This window comes from Gobius niger (assembly GCF_951799975.1).
Source record: "Gobius niger genome assembly, chromosome: 1".
Lineage (NCBI taxonomy): Eukaryota > Metazoa > Chordata > Actinopteri > Gobiiformes > Gobiidae > Gobius > Gobius niger.
This window is the reverse complement of record NC_136852.1, coordinates 67,945,398-67,963,504: the sequence shown is the minus strand read 5'-3', so window position 1 is coordinate 67,963,504 and position 18,107 is coordinate 67,945,398. Positions and strand designations below refer to the sequence as shown.

The 18,107-nt window shown below is 39.5% G+C and overlaps 1 protein-coding gene across 4 annotated transcripts in view; it reads left to right on the top strand.

Annotated features, from left to right (window-relative positions):
• Positions 1-18,107, top strand: part of grid2 (glutamate receptor, ionotropic, delta 2) — a 651,170-nt gene that overhangs the window by 355,297 nt on the left and 277,766 nt on the right. The window lies entirely within an intron of this gene.

The following is an 18,107-nucleotide window of genomic DNA, read 5'->3' as shown; positions in this document are numbered from 1 at the left end:
TTGTTTGAGTGAAAAAAATTATCTCCATTGTGTAATTGGATGTACAATATCCCTCTCTCCCTTTGTCTTTTATGTCAGCGTAGTATTTACTCTCACAGACAATTAATGGGTGAAAAACTGTAACATGCTACGATACCTGCAGTGGCGCTTGTGGCCTCTAGGGGCATGAATTACTTAGTACTGCTTTAAATTCATTAAGTTCAGTTTGCACAGCTGCTCTGGTCAAAAGTAGGAAGTGTGCTCTCTGCTGGCAAAAATGTAACTGCATTTTGTCACAGTAATGAAAATAAGCTGTAAAAGTTTGAATAAAGCATGATATAGGACCTTTACCCACTATTATGTTATTTGCTGTGTTGTTAGTGTTGCACTCTCCAACAGAACAGGCATAAACGTGGATGTTTTTGCAACTTTATTTAGTCCAGTTCAGGTAACATGTTGAGGCACGCTAGGACCAGCGTCACCATAGCGCACACACCCGGCATCACTCACTACTACCCCGTGGGCGTGGGCAACCCACTTTTGTGAATGAGCCCCACTCCTGGACTCCACCCATTGCGGTCCAGGAGTGGGGCTCGTGATCGTATAGTGAATAATTTAAACACTTTTTACCAATAATAAATAACAGTGACATTACATTTGTCTTATCAATGGATAAAATAGATGGGCTACATTAGCACTTAACTAAGAAAGGCTAATATGCTAACTACAGCTTCTCAGAGTTCAACCAAGGCACAGAACAGTCTTGTTGCCAAAAATCTTGCGCTTTGTTTTTAAGAACACTCATTGTAGACTAATCAAATCTGTACACATTGCATTTTCTTTGGAAGAATAATAGCTCCATAAATCCGGTTATTCATTAAAGTGTAGTTTTTGCTTCTGTTACACACTGTGTAGAAGAATGTGCTTTCTCTGCATTATCAACTGCCAAAAACTCTGCGTCAAGACTTGCAGGCCGATCAAAGCGTGCATGAAGATTCTTTGACAACATCTGTGCTTTTTTCCCTCATTAACAATCATTAGTCAACCATAGGCGAACGACGGCAATCCCTCTACCTCTACATCCGTCTGCCACGACTACAATTCTTGACAGATGGTTTTGGTGATGTCCACACAGCGGCCCACCACCGCAGCGTGTTTGATCAGCCAACTCCACGTCTGGCTTTCTGCTCCAGCGCTTGATACAGCCAGCGTTCTGACAGGCATCTGCTATTGTCTCGCACTCGCCGCGCTCCTGGCACACATGGCTGTTTACGTTAGCGTCAGTCTAGAGCCAGCTCAAATCAAACAGCATGGCACTGGCACCTGGATCACGGCGTACCTGCAGTCACTGAGGCATCATGGGAAATGAAGTCTGGCAGAGAGCTCCTCAAGTTGCTCCAATTATATAATTTCTTTCTTTCTACTATCAGACATTTCAAATATGACGGGGGTGGGTGCTTGGATTTTTGGCTGTTTGGAATGAAAAGCACCACATGCATACTATTATAATAAGAATACGACACGCATTATGTCTCTGATGTACAGAGTGCACATTGTGGACTTAATCATTTTCCATCAGACCCAAGACAACAAATCACGACATAAAGCAATGGAATACAATGATTAGGAAATATGTTCAATAAATAGGTGAAATAGGTTACATAAATGTAAATATGTATACTGCCCAAAAAAACAAATAAACTAAATTAAACTCAATGAGTAAAGTAGCAAATTGCTTACTCATCTGCTCTGAACAAGTTGTCCCATAACATAAGAAGAAGAAAATGCATTTTACTATATCATACAGTATACATTCGGCATTGGCGAGTCAGTACTTGTACTGGTGTAAAGGAACAGGCCACCGTTTTACCATACCGAGATATGTTTTTACCTGAGCTTAAACAAGTTGATTTGTACCTGTCTGGTCTTTGTGCATGTGCTCGGTCACGCAAAAAGACCAAAGATGTTGTTAGCATTTGCAAGTAGCCTCTCTCAGCATATTCCTATGGCCCCAAACGGGGGTGAAGTTAGAAGCGACCAAGCTCTTCCATGTTTTCCCTATTGAAATGCTGATAAAAAGGGGTACTCAATCAATCAATCAATCTTTATTTATATAGCGCTTTTCATACATTTCATTTTACCTCAAAGTGCTTTACAGATTTAAAAACATTCTCTCACTCCCAAATCCTCCCACAAATACAAACACATTACTCTATTGTAAGGCGTAATAACACCTTAGGAGCTCTTCGACGTCTGCCCAGTAGCATCTTGAGAATTCTTTAGGAGTGATGATATTACTGCGTGGAGGTTGAAGTGCTCCTAAGGTGCTATTACGCCTTACAATATAGAACCACTTTTATCCGCTCATAAAAGCGACATGTTTAATTTTGTGTAACTATACTTGGATCGTGTAACTAATTGGCACGATAACAAATTTGAAGTTCAATATATTGAGGCAAGAAAGTATTGCGATAAACGATAATATTGACTCTAACGATACTAGATACTGTCAACTCTCAGGCATAAAAATGACAGTAAAACGTTGTTCTAAAAGTGTATAATAATTTCCTAAAATGCCACACAAGCAATAAACATGATATGTAATGTAACTCAATTTACTTCATCTTGATTTCAAAGTTCAGATCTGAAATGTAAAATGATTAATGAGATGACTGTGATAGAAAATAATGTAATTGAAATAATAACTGTGGAAATAATTGCAACAACTACAAAAAATATATTGGTTAGTTGTATTTATAAACCACCAGAGTCTTTTTCACTGAAAGACTAACCGAAATATTTGAAAAGGCAAATGATAAGAAGCAAATAATATGTGGAGATTTGAATGTCAATTTAGAAACTGTAAATGAACAGAAAACAACTAAATTCTTAAACTCAATGAACAGCATGGGCTTATTCCATTTAATAACAAAACCAACCAGAATCACATCTCAAAGTGCCACTGTGATAGACAATATATTTACGAATATGAACGAAGAAATTGTTATGAGAGGGATATTGATGACAGACATTATTGATCATCTACCCATTTTTTCAGTATTTAGATACAATCAAAAAATAAAGCAAAATACTACTACAAAGGCAAGTAGAAATAGATCATTAAAAGCCCTAAAGGCACTAAATGATGACCTTCAAAAGCAGTGGGATACAGTTTATGTAAATTATGTCAACGAAGCCTATAATTCTTTCACAGAAATTGTTATAAAGTTGTATAACAAAAATTGTACAATCATATATTACAACAAAAAACAGGAAGATAAACCATGGATCACGAGAGGGATTAAAATGCTTGTAAAAAGAAGGACCATCTCTATCGCTGTTTTCTAAAAGCTCGAACAAAAGAAGCAGAAAACCAATACAAGAAGTATAAAAATAAGTTACTGTGGATCATCAGGAAAAGGAAAAAGGAATACTACAGTGAAAAATTAAATGAGAACAAAAATAACATAAAGGCTACATGGGGTATAATTAACAGTGTTGTAGGAAACAAAATCAAAAGTGCACACCCAAATTACTTTGTTAACGAAAATATTGAAATATCCGAGGAGAAAAAAATTACAAACGAGTTCTGTAAATATTTTGCCAATGTAGGATCTACAATTGCAGAAAAAATACCCAAAATAATACACAAAACAGAAAATAAAATCATAGATAATGTAAACAGTGTATTTATTGACCATGTGGAAATAGATGAAATAAGAAAAGTTGTAAAAAACTGTGGAAACAAGAAATCAACTGACTGTGAAGGTTTAGACATGATGATCATCAAATACATAATTGAATCTATTATTGAGCCATTCACTTATATCTGTAATCTGTCTTTAACGACAGGAACTTTTCTTGAGAAAATGAAAAAAGCGAAAATTGTACCTATATACTAAAGCGGAGACATGCATGACTTTTCAAACTACAGACCAGTGTCTTTATTGCCACAATTTTCAAAAATTTTAGAAAAAGTGTTTGCAGCAAGAATGCACACATTCATAAAAACAGAGAATATTCTTATCAATGGTCAGTATGGATTCAGGAAAAATCACTCCACAGCAACGGCTATAATGGAATTAACTGAAAAAATAGCAGGAGAAATAAACAGTAAAAACTATTGTGTAGGTAATTTCATTGACTTACAAAAGGCATTTGATGTAATTAATCACCCAAGATTACTTTGGAAACTAGAAAAATATGGAATCAGATGTATCGCTCATAAATGGATCACAAGTTACTTAGAAAATAGAAAGCAATATGTACAGATAAATGATACAGCATCAGACCTGCGTGACATCAACTGCGGGGTTTCCCAAGGCTCGATGCTTGGGCCATTACTGTTCATATTATACATGAATGACTTTGTAAAAGCATCGGACAAACTGCAGAGTATTTTATTTGCCGATGATACAACATTATTTTACTCAGGGAAAGATATACAGGAGATAGCAGAAGTAGTAAATGAAGAACTCTAGAAAATTAAATATTGATTTGATCTAAATAAAGTGTCTCTCAATGTTAAAAAAAAAAAAAAAAACTTCATAATATTCAATGACAAAAGAAAGACAGTTGATGTATCAATAGAAATTGAAGGTATGGAAATTCAAAGGGTTCAAGAAACTACATTTTGAGGAGTCATCATTGATGAAGACCTCAAGTGGAAGTCACATATAAACTACACAAGAGGAAAAATAGCAAAATCCATCGCGGTGTTACATAAAGTCAAATACTCTCTAAATCAATCCGCTTTACTCACTTTATACAACACAATGATTCTACCATATTTAACTTACTGTGTGGAAATTTGGGGCTCAACCTGTAAAACTTATATACAGACGTTCATTCTACAAAAACGGGCTCTGAAAACAATACATAATGTTAGATATAGAGATCCATCGAATCCACTCTTTATTAAATGTAATTTACTAAAATTCGAGGATATAGTAGACTATAATATCTTCCAGGTTTTGTATAAAGCAAATAGAAAAATATTGACAGTGAACATCCAAGAAATGTTTGAGAAAAGAGAAAGTCACTATAATCTGAAAGGAACAGACATCTTTAATAAACCCAGGTTCAATTCTAAAGCAATGGAACGAACTGTTACAGTGACAGGAAGCAGTTTATGGAATAAACTTCAGAAAGAAGTGAAAAAGTCAGATTCTCTCCTGGAGTTTAAAATACACATAAAAGCTACAATGTTAAAAAAGTATGAAGTACTTGGACATGAATAATGTGGAATATTTGATTTGAACAAACATGAATACAACGGTTTGTTTCTTTTTGACCATTTGTAAACATTCAAGAATACGAAGGTTCTGTATTTTATATATTTAAAAACTGAATATAGAATACAAAAACATCTGTTAATACTGTAAATATACATATGTATATACATAACACTGTAAATTTATGTATGTAGACATAAATACATACCATTTTCCAAAGGACAACAGTGTGAAGTGTAAAGTGTGAAGTAACAAAAGGGGCAGATATTATAAGACTTGTTCTTCTCCTCTGCTCCGTTTCATTCATACTGTGTTGGCCTGGCGGTTTTATTGTGATTGCATAACATCACTTTTGAATGAAATAAATATATAAAATTTAAAAAAAAGAAAGTTTTACAAAGAAAAAATAGGGGCGGATGCTAATAAATGCACAGGCAATAAATATCGTATCCAAAAATTTACAGTTTATTTTTTATTCATTGAACGATAAGTCGATATACTAATTATCGTGACAGGCCTAGTAGCTACTCACGTAACCGTATTTAAATAGGGAAAACGTGGAAGAGCTTGGAATATGCTGAGAGAGGCTAAATGCTAACAACATCTTTGGTCTTTGTGCATGACTAAGGGCACACACAAAGACCAGATGGGTACACATCAATTCGTCTAAGCTCAGGCAAGAACATATCTCAGTATGGAAAAACAGTGGCCTGTTCCTTTAAAGCAGGGGTCACCAACGTGGTGCCCGTGGGCACCCAGGGGCCCTTTGGGGCATGTCCAGTAGCCCTTGGGACTTTTTCTAAATTGTAAAACACTTCATTTTCTTGAATCTAATTCTTAAAACTACAGTTATTGCGGTTCTTGTGACTCGGTATGAGTTTAAAATAAAGCTATTTTAATATAATATGGGGTCAATATCCTATAAGTGAACAGTGTACGTTTAAGTCTTTAGGATTTGTTTTTAACTGGTAGCCCTCGAACAACTTAATGCTCTTAAAGTAGCCCTCAGCTGAAATAAGGTTGGTGACCCCTGCTTTAAAGGGACTATACTGAGTTTAAAAATGTTAAATTAAGTATTGTTCTCCCCCTACATGTTTCAACAATGTCCTAAGGTGTAGAATGAGCCCAAACCTGTTCACCACAACTGCCTCTAAAATCCTGCACTGTCACTCAAAAAGGTGTTCATTCGGGTCCGAAGTGCCGTCATGCACAAGCTTAATATAGAAGCTGCAGTTACACCTATGACCTGGGGTGGCAGTAGTGAGTATAAAATGGCTAGCTTGCATCTAGCCCCTTTAAGTATCGGTGCATCCCCATAAAAGACTGTGACGAGTGATCGATCGGGATGTCAAATAGCCCTTTGCCCTGTAGTCGTGAGAATGATAGTTATTTGTTCCTTCAGTTGAGGAAGTACAGATAAGAGCACTTCAGCGGTCGAAGAAGAATCAGGATGAGTCAGACCTGTGTGAATGACGTTGAATACTTCAAGTGTTTATGAGGAAGAAACAAAGTTATAAATTAACATAGTTAAAAGCTCAAAAAAGTCAATTTTACATGATTTGTCCCCTTGAGAGAACTGAGCATTATTTACAAAAAGTAAATGCACTTGCTGTATTTCAGAAGGAGCACAGCTGATTGAAGCCTTATTTCATACTGGAATTCATTACCTTTGTACGGAACATCTTAAGAAAAATCCCTCTAATGTTCAAGCCGCGTGAAGCTATCGCCCACTGTCGTCTTTAAAAATGTATGAGCAGTTGTGTTTGTAATACTTTTGCATTTCCGTCCCATGTTCCGGTGTATGCGGGATGATTCTCCCTGTGGTTTTTTGTGGCGACAGGGCTCGTGTGTGGCGCTTTATCGGCGGTCCGCAGTCTCACAGCCCACTGAGGGGACCGCACTGTTCATAATTGATCATCCTTCTTCTGGTTCTGCTCAGGATGAGAGGACACGGAGGAGGAGACGGGCCGGACTTCCTCACGCGCATAATTCTACATTTCAAAAAAAGACATATTGCGCATTCACCTTGGAGCGTTTAAACCCCTTTTGGACACATTTGCATTTGTGTGCAACACTTTGTATTTTGAAGTCATGTGTGGATAACATGCTCTCGTTGTGTATTTGGATTAGGTTTCTCAGCAATGGCTAGCAATGAATGGCACAGTGGCTGAGTTGTTGGTAAAGAAGGTCCCAGGTTCAATTCCCAGATTGTAGCAATAGGCCTAATCCTCCAGCTAGGTACTCCGGACCAAACTTAGCTCAGGATTTGGGGATGTGACCAGATGTGACACTGGAGTACAGGTCAAATGTAGACGACTAATTCCCCGAGATAAACAATAAAGTAGGGCTGTGCAATTAATCGAAATTCGATTTCGATTATTACACTTAACGATTACAAAATTAGCATAGTAAAAAAAAAACGTTTATTTTTTATTTTTGTATATATATATACATGACTTCAATATATATATATATATATATATATATATATATATATATATATACTAGCTGAGACCCGGCCTTCGGCCGGGCCTCGCTAGTCTCCACATTTGATATTCTGAGATTATGAGTGATTACAAAGAAATGTCCAACCCGTCACACAGTTCAGCTGTAGACCAGTGGTTCCCAACCCATTCCAAAAACTATGGCCACTACAAATGAGTAAAAGAATGAATGCAAAAAAAAATTTCTAACAAACTGCAATTGGAGTGTTTGATGCACCCGTGCTCCTTTCTTATAAACTACAACGACAATATTTTCGCTAAACTCGTGGAACAGGATTCAAGAGACAGTGGAATATTTCTGGATAAATATTAGGGGTTCAGTTCGAACGCTTTGGTTCACGGTGCAGGACCGGTGGTTTGGTGCATCACGGTAGTTTACAATCCAAAAAATAATGAGTAGGTTTTGAAATGAAATAGCCTAATTATCGGTGTTAGACAGTATTTATAACCTTACAATAAAATTGGCAATGCTTTCCAAGCTGCTGTAGAATAAAATGTACCTCTGGGCTCAATACGTGAAAGCAAAATAGAAAACAAATGGTACAGCAGCGAAGAAAAAAAAAAAGATAAAAAGAAAAAATACAACGCAGTGCAGGCCATGCGCTCGTTAAGTGGTAGTGTCATTTTCGCTTTTACTCACACGGAGGATAAATCAGTCGGAGCAGCGCGTTTGATTAGGGGCTCGTGTTTGAGCAGGTTTTGGGCGCACACGCACACGCACACACACGCACACATTGCCCTGTTTGGATGCGCACACATACATACACACACACACACGCACGAACACACACACACACACACACACACGCACACATCGCCCTGTTTGGATGCGCGCGCACACATACATACACACACGCACGAACACACACACACGCGCGCACACACACAGCGCCCTGTTTGGATGCGCGCACACGCACGGCAGTCAGATCTCGTGCACTCGCGTTTTTGTGACAGCGGGTTGTCCTCGGACAGCAGCACCGCGGTCCATATGGACCCGTGGCCAATGCACGCGGCCGGTGGGACTCGTCACGTGGGGGCCGGCCGCGGATGTAATAACACCAACCACGCACACACTCAGTACTGTCGCCAGGCTTCCTGGTGTTCCCAAACGGTCTCCCATCCCAGTCCTAACCAGGCCTTTCCCTGCTTAGCATCCGAGGAACGGTCTCCCATCCCAGTTCTAACCAGGCACTTTCCTGCTTAGCTTCAAAGTCGGTATGGGAAATAAACATGGCGGCGCCCAGGCGGCGGCCATAGAGATAGCGTTTTCTATAATAGATATTTATTTTTTATTTAATTTTTTTTTGTTTTATAATTTTTTTTGCAAAGCAGACTTGCATTATTTCATGGCACTGGGATTATTTTCCCTTTGCACTTCACGTGCCATGGCTCATGTTTTTTTTTTGCCGGACATAAAAACTTGCCCAGGTGTAAGGGCTGGCCAGCAGGGGGCAGGTGTGAAACAGAAACCTCTCCTTAGGCAAACTTGAAATCATTTGTACTTTTATGACTGTTCAGAAAACAGAAAATATTCAGCATATATAAATAAAATAAAGACTTTTTTTAAAGGCAACAAATAATCGTTTGAATAATCGTGATTTCAATTATGACAAAAATAATTGTGATTATTATTTTTTCAATAATCGAGCAGCCCTACAATAAAGTGAATCTTAAAGGCCCTACCGGACTTTTTGTTGACAAACTAACAATTTTAAATAGTTGTCCCTCACTTTCCTAACACATTTCTAGCATCCCAGTTCTTCACAGGGATGAGTTTATATGCAATACTTTCAGTGGAGCAATAGTGTCATGGTAACGTAAACAACAACAACTAGCTTTGCACTGGACTGGACGCACTACACACAAATGTCACATATATCTGCTGCTACGATATACTGAAGGACACAACACATTTTATTCTTTTGCTTTAAAATTTTGCAAAATAGAAGTAAATATTTGGTCAAGAGCTCAAAATGATCTGCCTGTTTTTGCCATATGGGGTTTTCAGACGTTCTCATTGTTGCAAACGTCTCTTTTATCCAGGCTTTGTTAGTTTGTTTAGTCTTTGTACTGTATATCTACATGTGTAATTTGTTGTAGCATCAGTAACCAGAAACTGTGGGCTAATGTGAAATAAGAATCTGCTCGGTTTGGTGCTCAGGGTAAAGTCACGGTTGGGATGTGCAAATTGATACTAAAGACTGAATACTTTCAATACCAGCGACCCAAATTTCAGTACCTTCACCAATGGGAAGTTGTTTGTAATGCTTTCTACCAGTGTGTTCTCTCGCATCCTGACAATGTCTTATCCTGACCAGCAATAATGAACATACATGACAACAAATTAGTCAATTTTCCATTGAGTTGACTGGTTATATTGTCTGTTTAATAAAAGCTGGTATCTCACATCTCTAAGGTTGCATCTATCCGACGAATCACATCTGGGACCTTCATGTTCGTTTCATTTTCCCCCTGCGGTTAAAGTGAAACAAGCATTGCAAGTTCTTTACCTTTTATTATACCTCTGTAGCAACTATTAAACAGTTTTAAGAGCTGAACATGAATTGGCTTAGAAAAAGTGATATTTGTACAGCCTATGAGAGCTGAGCGAAAGATTTGATGCCCGTTGAATAGAAAGCAGAAAGCTCCAAAGGCACGGTGATATTTAGAAAATGGAATTGATTTTTCTTTGTTTGGATGTTGAAAAGGTCTTCAAACTTGTTGAATTCGATTTTACAGAGAGCGCAGCAATAGGTGGATTTTTGTGGCCTGAAATGAAATAAATATAAATCGCATTATCTATAGAACCCTCCTTTAAAATGGGCAGAACTTATACAATCCATGGTGCTTTTGGTAACTTTGTGTTGTTGTTTTGGACACTTTCTGACCCCATGCCCCGGCTAACTTGTGCAGCTGTCCGGCACAGACTTGGAGAGAAGTTTGTGCCTCTAGTCTAGACCATACTCTTGACAAATATCCCTTTTTCCAGGCTGATGCAGAAAACATTTAGTTCACAGCAGGAAAATAGGAGGGATAGAAAAGGATAGAAAATGGTATTGTGGATTTATGGGAGAGCAGTGTTGCATGATTATCCAGCTGTATGGGGGAAATCATTTCTTTTACCCAACAAACCAGTTTTTCTTGCCTCCAAGGACAGTTTACAATATTTATGAATAAAGCAATTAATTAAACTTGACATAGAAGTAATGTTGATTCAGTTTCCTCACTATATTCCTTACTATGCTATACTTGATTTATTGCTGAATGTGCTCAATGTGTTTATGAAGTCAATCATTTGGTGCGCAAAGAAAAAAACGTAGAAATGTAACTGCGACTTGGAAAGGTCAGGTGAGCTACTGGCTGGAGAACCCTGAGCTACATAGAGAGTGTGCTTGTTGAACCAAGAATAATACTATTATATAATTATGTAATAGCAAAGGGAGGGCCAGTGGTTTGAGATCAGTGTAGCATTTTCTAACTCACACAGTGACAGTGATCAAGATGTGATTGAGATTAAAACCAAAAAGTAGTATAGTACCCCACTTAAACTTGAACAATCATTAAAAAGTGCCAAGACCATTTTTATTCTTTGTCAAAATCCTGCTCTCCTCTGGATAGCATCTCTTTTTGTACACTTTCTGCAGCTGGTTCCAACAGAATATAATATGAAGCTACAGTCTGAGGTGAAGCTTTCTTTGGGCAGATTTATTTGGAGGGGTGCACGAGAAAAAGAGGCTCTTAACATCTGTGCACCGCTGGAGTGGGGCCAAGGTGTCTCGAGATGTCTGCTGACATTGCAGCTGAGAGGAGTGGAAACTATGTTGTCTATTTTGACAACTCCACTTTGTTTAAACCAGATAACAAATATTTTTGGAATCACTTTTTTTTTTACTATATATAAATCTACCAGGAACGCTGCATTTCTCCACCTCTTTCCAAACTCGATCTCCTTCGAAACTACGCTGCCTGAAAAAGGTCAAATGCCCTCATATTTTGCAGGGCCGCGTTTAGCTTTGTTTCAATAAGCTTCTGCCATGTCAAAAGTTCCAGTGTTGCATTATTTTTTCGACAAGATCTTGTATTGATGATGGGAGAGTGTGAACGCTGCGCATCCCAAAGATTCTCAATGGGGTTAAAGGGATATTTCAGGATTTTTGACAAATTTCCTATAGTTATCCACAGTGTTGTTGATTTCTGGAGATATACGTTTTTTAATTCATTCAGTCCTTATATTTGAAGAGTTTAGTGGCCCTAGGCTAGTGCCCGGCTAGCACATTTCTACCGTAACAGCTAACCTGCTTTTACAACAGTCTGACCCGCTCCACAGTGCACCTGAGGCAAATCAGACTATCTCATGCTCCCTGAACCACTCTTTCACAATTGTGCCTGATGAATCCTGGCATTGTCATCTTGGCCATGTCCGGCCGCAGTACATGGCACGGGACAGTTTTACATATTGAGCATTTCCATTTCAAATGGACCGCCATTGTTGTCGCCGATGCTCCCACAGATGCACATGCTAGAATACAGATTACTGAAGGAAAAACAGAACGGCGATGAAAGGTTTTTCTACGCAACCCAGATCATAACAGTTAATTACATCCAAAGTTGAAAGTCTATTTTCTATATTCTCCTCTGTTGTCCACTCTTGTTATTGTTATTTGTTTTCACATGATGTGATCACTGTTCTCATTCCTGTCTCTCTGTACATAGTCTGTATATAGTGTCTCTGTATGTTTTTACTAACTTGTGTGTAACATCAACCTGCCAGGGGGTCTGCAGATGGAAATTATCTTAAGGCTATAATCTGGCATATTTACATTGTTTACAATGTTCATTAATATGTATTGTCCCTCCTTTTCAAATAAATAAATAGAAATTAAAATAAAGTTGTAGGAGCTGAATAGCTTTCTGAACTGGAATGCAGTTCCCGTCCCACTGGGAAAATAAATGGCAATTTTGAACTTTTGCATCCATGGAATTATTGGGGCAATCTGTAAGATGTCTGTATATGTTCAGACATTTGGCCCTTCTACCTGCAGAATAAAGCCAGTATAGTAAGACGAAGCAATATGCACTTAATTCATGTTATATGCACTGATGCATCTGCATTTGTCTCAGTTAAATGCCTTGAGAGGCCCAGGCTGGATCATCTTAGACAGTCCTTGTTTCTTTGCGTGCCCTTGAACGTCCATTGTGAATCTCAACTCTCCTTTGGCCCATAGATCTGCCTTTTTTTCTCATATTTTTTCCTTGTGCCCCTCTTCTTTTTGTTGACTTTGTAGCTCAGTGCTTTTCGGGCTTTTGTGGAAGAAACTGTTTGGGATGCCTGCCACGTGTCGCTGAAAGCCAACAAATGAATTTCTTACTTTGGCTGTTTAGAAAGTGGATCGCTCTGAGCACAAGGGATTCTTACAAGGTTAAATCTTTAATTATATTACCCTGTTGTGGTGAATGGCAATTACGTTGCGTTTTTGGATATTTCCTTAGCAATCCCAGTTGTGTTTCTGAACATCATTGACGACTCATGTTTGAATACGACAAGTACAGTTTCTCATTTGGATAGACACAGCCCCAACAAGGTTATTACAGTTGCTCTATGCACAATTTTCAAATGCTCCTGGCTTCATTATTTGCAGTTGGTAACATTGGAAAGGAGAATTTGCTTTGATAAACCGTCTAACACTTTATTACCAAGGTTAAGTAATGCTTAACTAACAACTTCCTTTGAATACAACCTGAAGAAATGTGTTCTCCACACTTGACCCGTCCTTTAATGCTCGATGGGCAAAATTTCAGGCGCAGTGGAGGATCACGGTAGCGCCTATAGGGCCCTTTCAGATCTTGGACCAAGCCATTCGATGATAAGATAAGAAAACGTCTCTTTGATCAATCAGATGAGACACTGGGATGCCGGTGTGTGGAGGTGGAGAAACTTGCAGCGAAGAAGAAAAAGGGGAAGTGACAGCCTGTGAATTGATTGCATGGATGGATTTATAAAGCAGTGGCATGTGTTGTAACTTTTTCAGGACTTTCAGAAGTTTCTCGACTTTGTCTCTGTAGGCTCTCAGTCGTACAGGAGTTGTCCATCTTCAATGAAGGGTCTTGAGTCATCTTTTACACTTTTATACTAATACTTATCTGTATTGTAAAGTTGTTCACCCTCTTCCTAATTCCCACGCCACTGCCGGATGTATCGTGGCTGGTTTTGCCCTAAGAGTTTTAGAAATGTACTCTTCTGTCTTGCTTTGGACCTTCTGTGTTGGTCCATCTGAGCTACCTGTGTGAAGTTTCAAGTTTCAAGTTTAATGGTTTTGTATAGCCCAATATCACAACAGAAGTCGCCTCAAAGGGCTGCAACAAACATCAAGGCAATAAAACACAGCAATAAATATGACAATTAAAAGTTCAGGTGAATCCAGGCAAATATAATGTCCAAAGGTAGCGATGAGCGGCGTGGGCGTCCCCCGTCCTTAGACTCTCCAGTACGGCAAGGAAAAACTCAAAAACCCGGCAGGAGAAAAGAGAAACCTTGGGGAGAACCACAGAAGGAGAGATCCACTCCCATGGAAGGACAGGCTATAGAGACCCAGGGCCGAAGGATCCCTCAGCAGACGGGCCAAGATCGCAGACTGTCCAGTCCTCAGATTCCAGAATGCCAGTTCCTCCGTTCACCCAGGTTCCTCCATTCGATCTAGACAGGCACTCCCGAGGGGGAGTGGGACAGGAGACACCATGTGAATAGTGATGAACAAGTTTGAAGTTGCAAATCCTGAGCCAGGCTTCTAATCTCTGCTGAATCTGAATCCAGATTGTACATTTCTTGGTTAAATCGTCTGATCCTCAAATTAAGGATCTTCATCACTTAGATGTGTTGTAACGTCTCTGCTGTATATCCTGTCCTATCCTGGGATCAATCTATTCTGTCTGCAGCTAAGATTGAACCTGAGGTGGTTTCTCTGAGGTGGTCTGCTAGTTTTCTGGTCTTCTCCAGTCTGCGTGCCAAAAGAAAGGTGCCTCTCCCAAAGTTGGCAGCAACATGTCTGTGTAGGCTCTCAGTCGTACAGGAGTTGTCCATCTTCAATGAAGGTTCTTGAGTGCAGATGGTGGCTCAAGAACCTTTGTTGAAGATTTCCAGACTTTGCGTTCCTTAAACATGTCTACTTCTTGATTAGATCACATTATCCTTCCATATCACATGAAACATGTTTTACTCTGTTATAAAGATTTGAATGAAAAGGTCACCGGGGAGCCTTTCACAGTCATAAGAGCCCTTTATTACATGGTAAAGTATAACACACTCAAGCAAGTCATTTCATCTTACATACTGGCAATAAAGATATTTGTTTTTCATCGGGGCTCTCTCCTGCCTACCTCCAGAGCCAGTGGGGAACTTTTGGAAAGTCAAAGGAACGTGTTGGTAGTGTAGCAGTGTTCGGAGATGATGCAGAATTAGTTCAACAGTCTTCGGACCCAGACACGGAAATCTAACTTCCGACCTTAGCCACCTAACCACTCAGCCACCATGCCGCCTTTATATATTTAGATCCATGTAGCACTTGATCATCACAGCGATGTCTTGTACTATTTATTTCATCATCTTTTTCACTGTGGTAAGGTTAGCATATTCGCCCCGAGCCCCCAACAAGCGCTCAGACTCACCCATGACATTGCATTTTCATTTTTTAACCGACATCCGTAGTGTCGTGTGGTAAGAATCTCTAAATAATCCTATCAAGACTTATTTAGAGAGAAGCCCGGATTAGTCCCTATAGCACGCATGCGGGGGAGGCAGAGGGCGTCTCGGTTGGTGGCGGTGTGAGCTCCACTGGGGACTATAAGCGTCACTTCTCATCTCGTCAGTGCCTGACCCTCCACACTCTCCCAAAGGATGAATGGAGATCCACGGACGCGCACAGCGAGCCAGAGACGGCGTCCTCGGGCTAAAATTAGCACTGAAGCCTCCCCCTCCGCTTTTACAAGGACACGCAGAGTACGGGCTAAAACACATGTGCAACACAGCGCGGGCAGGTCTGAAGTCCTCACTAGAGATTAATGTCTCGTCTGAAATTCTAAAAAAAAAAAGCATCTAAAAATAATTTGGTGAACTTTACATTCATATTATTATAACATATTTAATCATAGTAGCTGCATCATGGAGCTTCTCCCTCATGGACACAGCACAGACCTGTTCCTTTGGCAGTGGCTTTAAATAACATGACTTTGACTAGAATTATGTTAAAATAGTTTGGTCAACTAAATGAACACAGCCATATATTAAGGATAATGCACTTATGGAAATGATGCTCTTAAGCTCTTCTGCGGAGAACAGAGAACACATGGATCAGAAGATGATTGACTTGGCCCAAATTGACTTTAAGTTTAAACAGAACTCCTCTTCTCTTCTCTTCTCTTCTCTTCTCTTCTCTTCTCTTCTCTTCTCTTCTCTTCTCTTCTCTTCTCTTCTCTTCCTCTTCCTCTTCCTCTTCATCTTCCTCTTCCTCTTCCTCTTCCTCTCCTCTCCTCACACGGTAAAACTAGGAATGGAGCCCTAACACTGTAATCCATGCAATTTAAAATCAGGTGCAACACGGCCACAGTATCAGAGGTTAGTTTCCTTCTCGCAGTGCAGCGCCTGAGGGCCCATCTTTTTGGGTTGATAGAGGGGGGTGGACATTCAGTGAAGGGAGAAACATACACACTCTGAACAGAAAGGCCACAACTATTTTAAAAACTGCAAAAACAATGTTCTAGCACTTGGGTTCCGCGATATATAATCTTTTGGTAAAAAGCAAAACAAAAAGGCCAATATATGTGTGTGTGTGTGTATGTTTTCTTTATTTTGCTGCTCTCCAGTTTCCCAAATGTTTTCTAATGTAAGTGGACATACACAAAGCTAAAATAGCCACCATATAAACTCATTAGCTCAGTGTTGGCAAGTGGTATAGACTAACACTTAGCAGGAGCGTCCATTAATTGACCTGGCAAATGGCCAGAACGTCTCTAAAGGAGAGCACCTTTTGCTCCTAAGAATAACATTGGAAAGATTTGTTTGCTTTCTAGTATTGACCGCGATTCTTCATAGTATTTGACAGACTTCACCACTCAGAACAGATGAAGGAAATTCTGGGTTTGATGTTTGATCGAGGGTATACAGGTTGAATTCATGCATTTCTTTTTGTTTGATTTCAGGCATTTATTTATATTTTTGATCTCTAAATGATCAGCAAATCTGTATCAGGACTTAAAACGTAAACGACCTTTGTGCTCCTTGAAGATTTTCCTTGTTTTCCGCCCTTAGCACCGCTGTGTTGTTATACTGCTCTATCGATTTCCCTCTGTGTTCCCCATTCTCTCCGTTTATGAGCGACCATCATTCTTGTTGCTGTGCCTAACGTCCTTGTCCCTCTCTTTCTCTCTCTCTCTCTCTCTCTCTCTCTCTCTCTCTCTCTCTCTCTCTCTCTCTCTCTCTCTCTCTCTCTCTCTCTCTCTCTCCCTCTCTCTCTCCCTTTCTGTGTGCTGTTTGCATGTGCTGTTTCCTCAAGATTTCTCTGCTTCTCCCGTCAACCCAAGACAGCTTGGTACTTCTGACGGTCATCATCTGGCTGCTACACTTTGATTTTTGTTCCATTTCCAAGTTCATTTTGCCAAACTGATGGGTCTAATACTCATTATTTGGGGCTGTGCCAGGCAAATTGAATATTTCAAATGGATAATAATAGTTCTATGATAGGCAGAAACAATGTTCACAAACAGGGCATTGCTTCCCTTGCGCCATAACCAATCGGTTATTTGGATGCATCAGCTCAGTTGCCTTCCATTCACCAAAACATCTGTTGAAAATTGCTGAAGTAAACAGTACCAGAGATCGCATGCATTGGAAACTCCAGTTGCGATGGCAACATGCCGAAGCCTCGCTCTCGCCCTGCACAATGGTTGTTGTGACACGTTTACAAAGTGCCTAACATTGGTTTGCACTGTTCTGTTCTGTAACTTTATGTGGGTTGCATTTACAGTGTTCATGAGAGGAAGCTAGTACTGTTCCTGATGCTGTTTGGTTATCTCCATTGTCACAACTCCATATTTCAACGCGATATAGATGCCGGGAGTGTTACCAGCAAAAGTGTAAGATGAATGTTCATGAACAATCAGGTTTGATTTGATACAGACAAAATGTTACAAAACACATGTAAAGGTCTTTGGTAAGATGGAAAAGAAGAAATCAGTGTTGCGTTTCAATCTAGTACAGTAGTTATTTTAGTTCATTTGATTTTTGAGCAAAACGCTTTTTCCTCCACTCATTGATAATGGTAAGCAGGAAATGGCCAGTGTGCCCCCATTTCTGATAGATTGCAATAGTATTGACTGTCGTAATCTGGACATTCCCTTA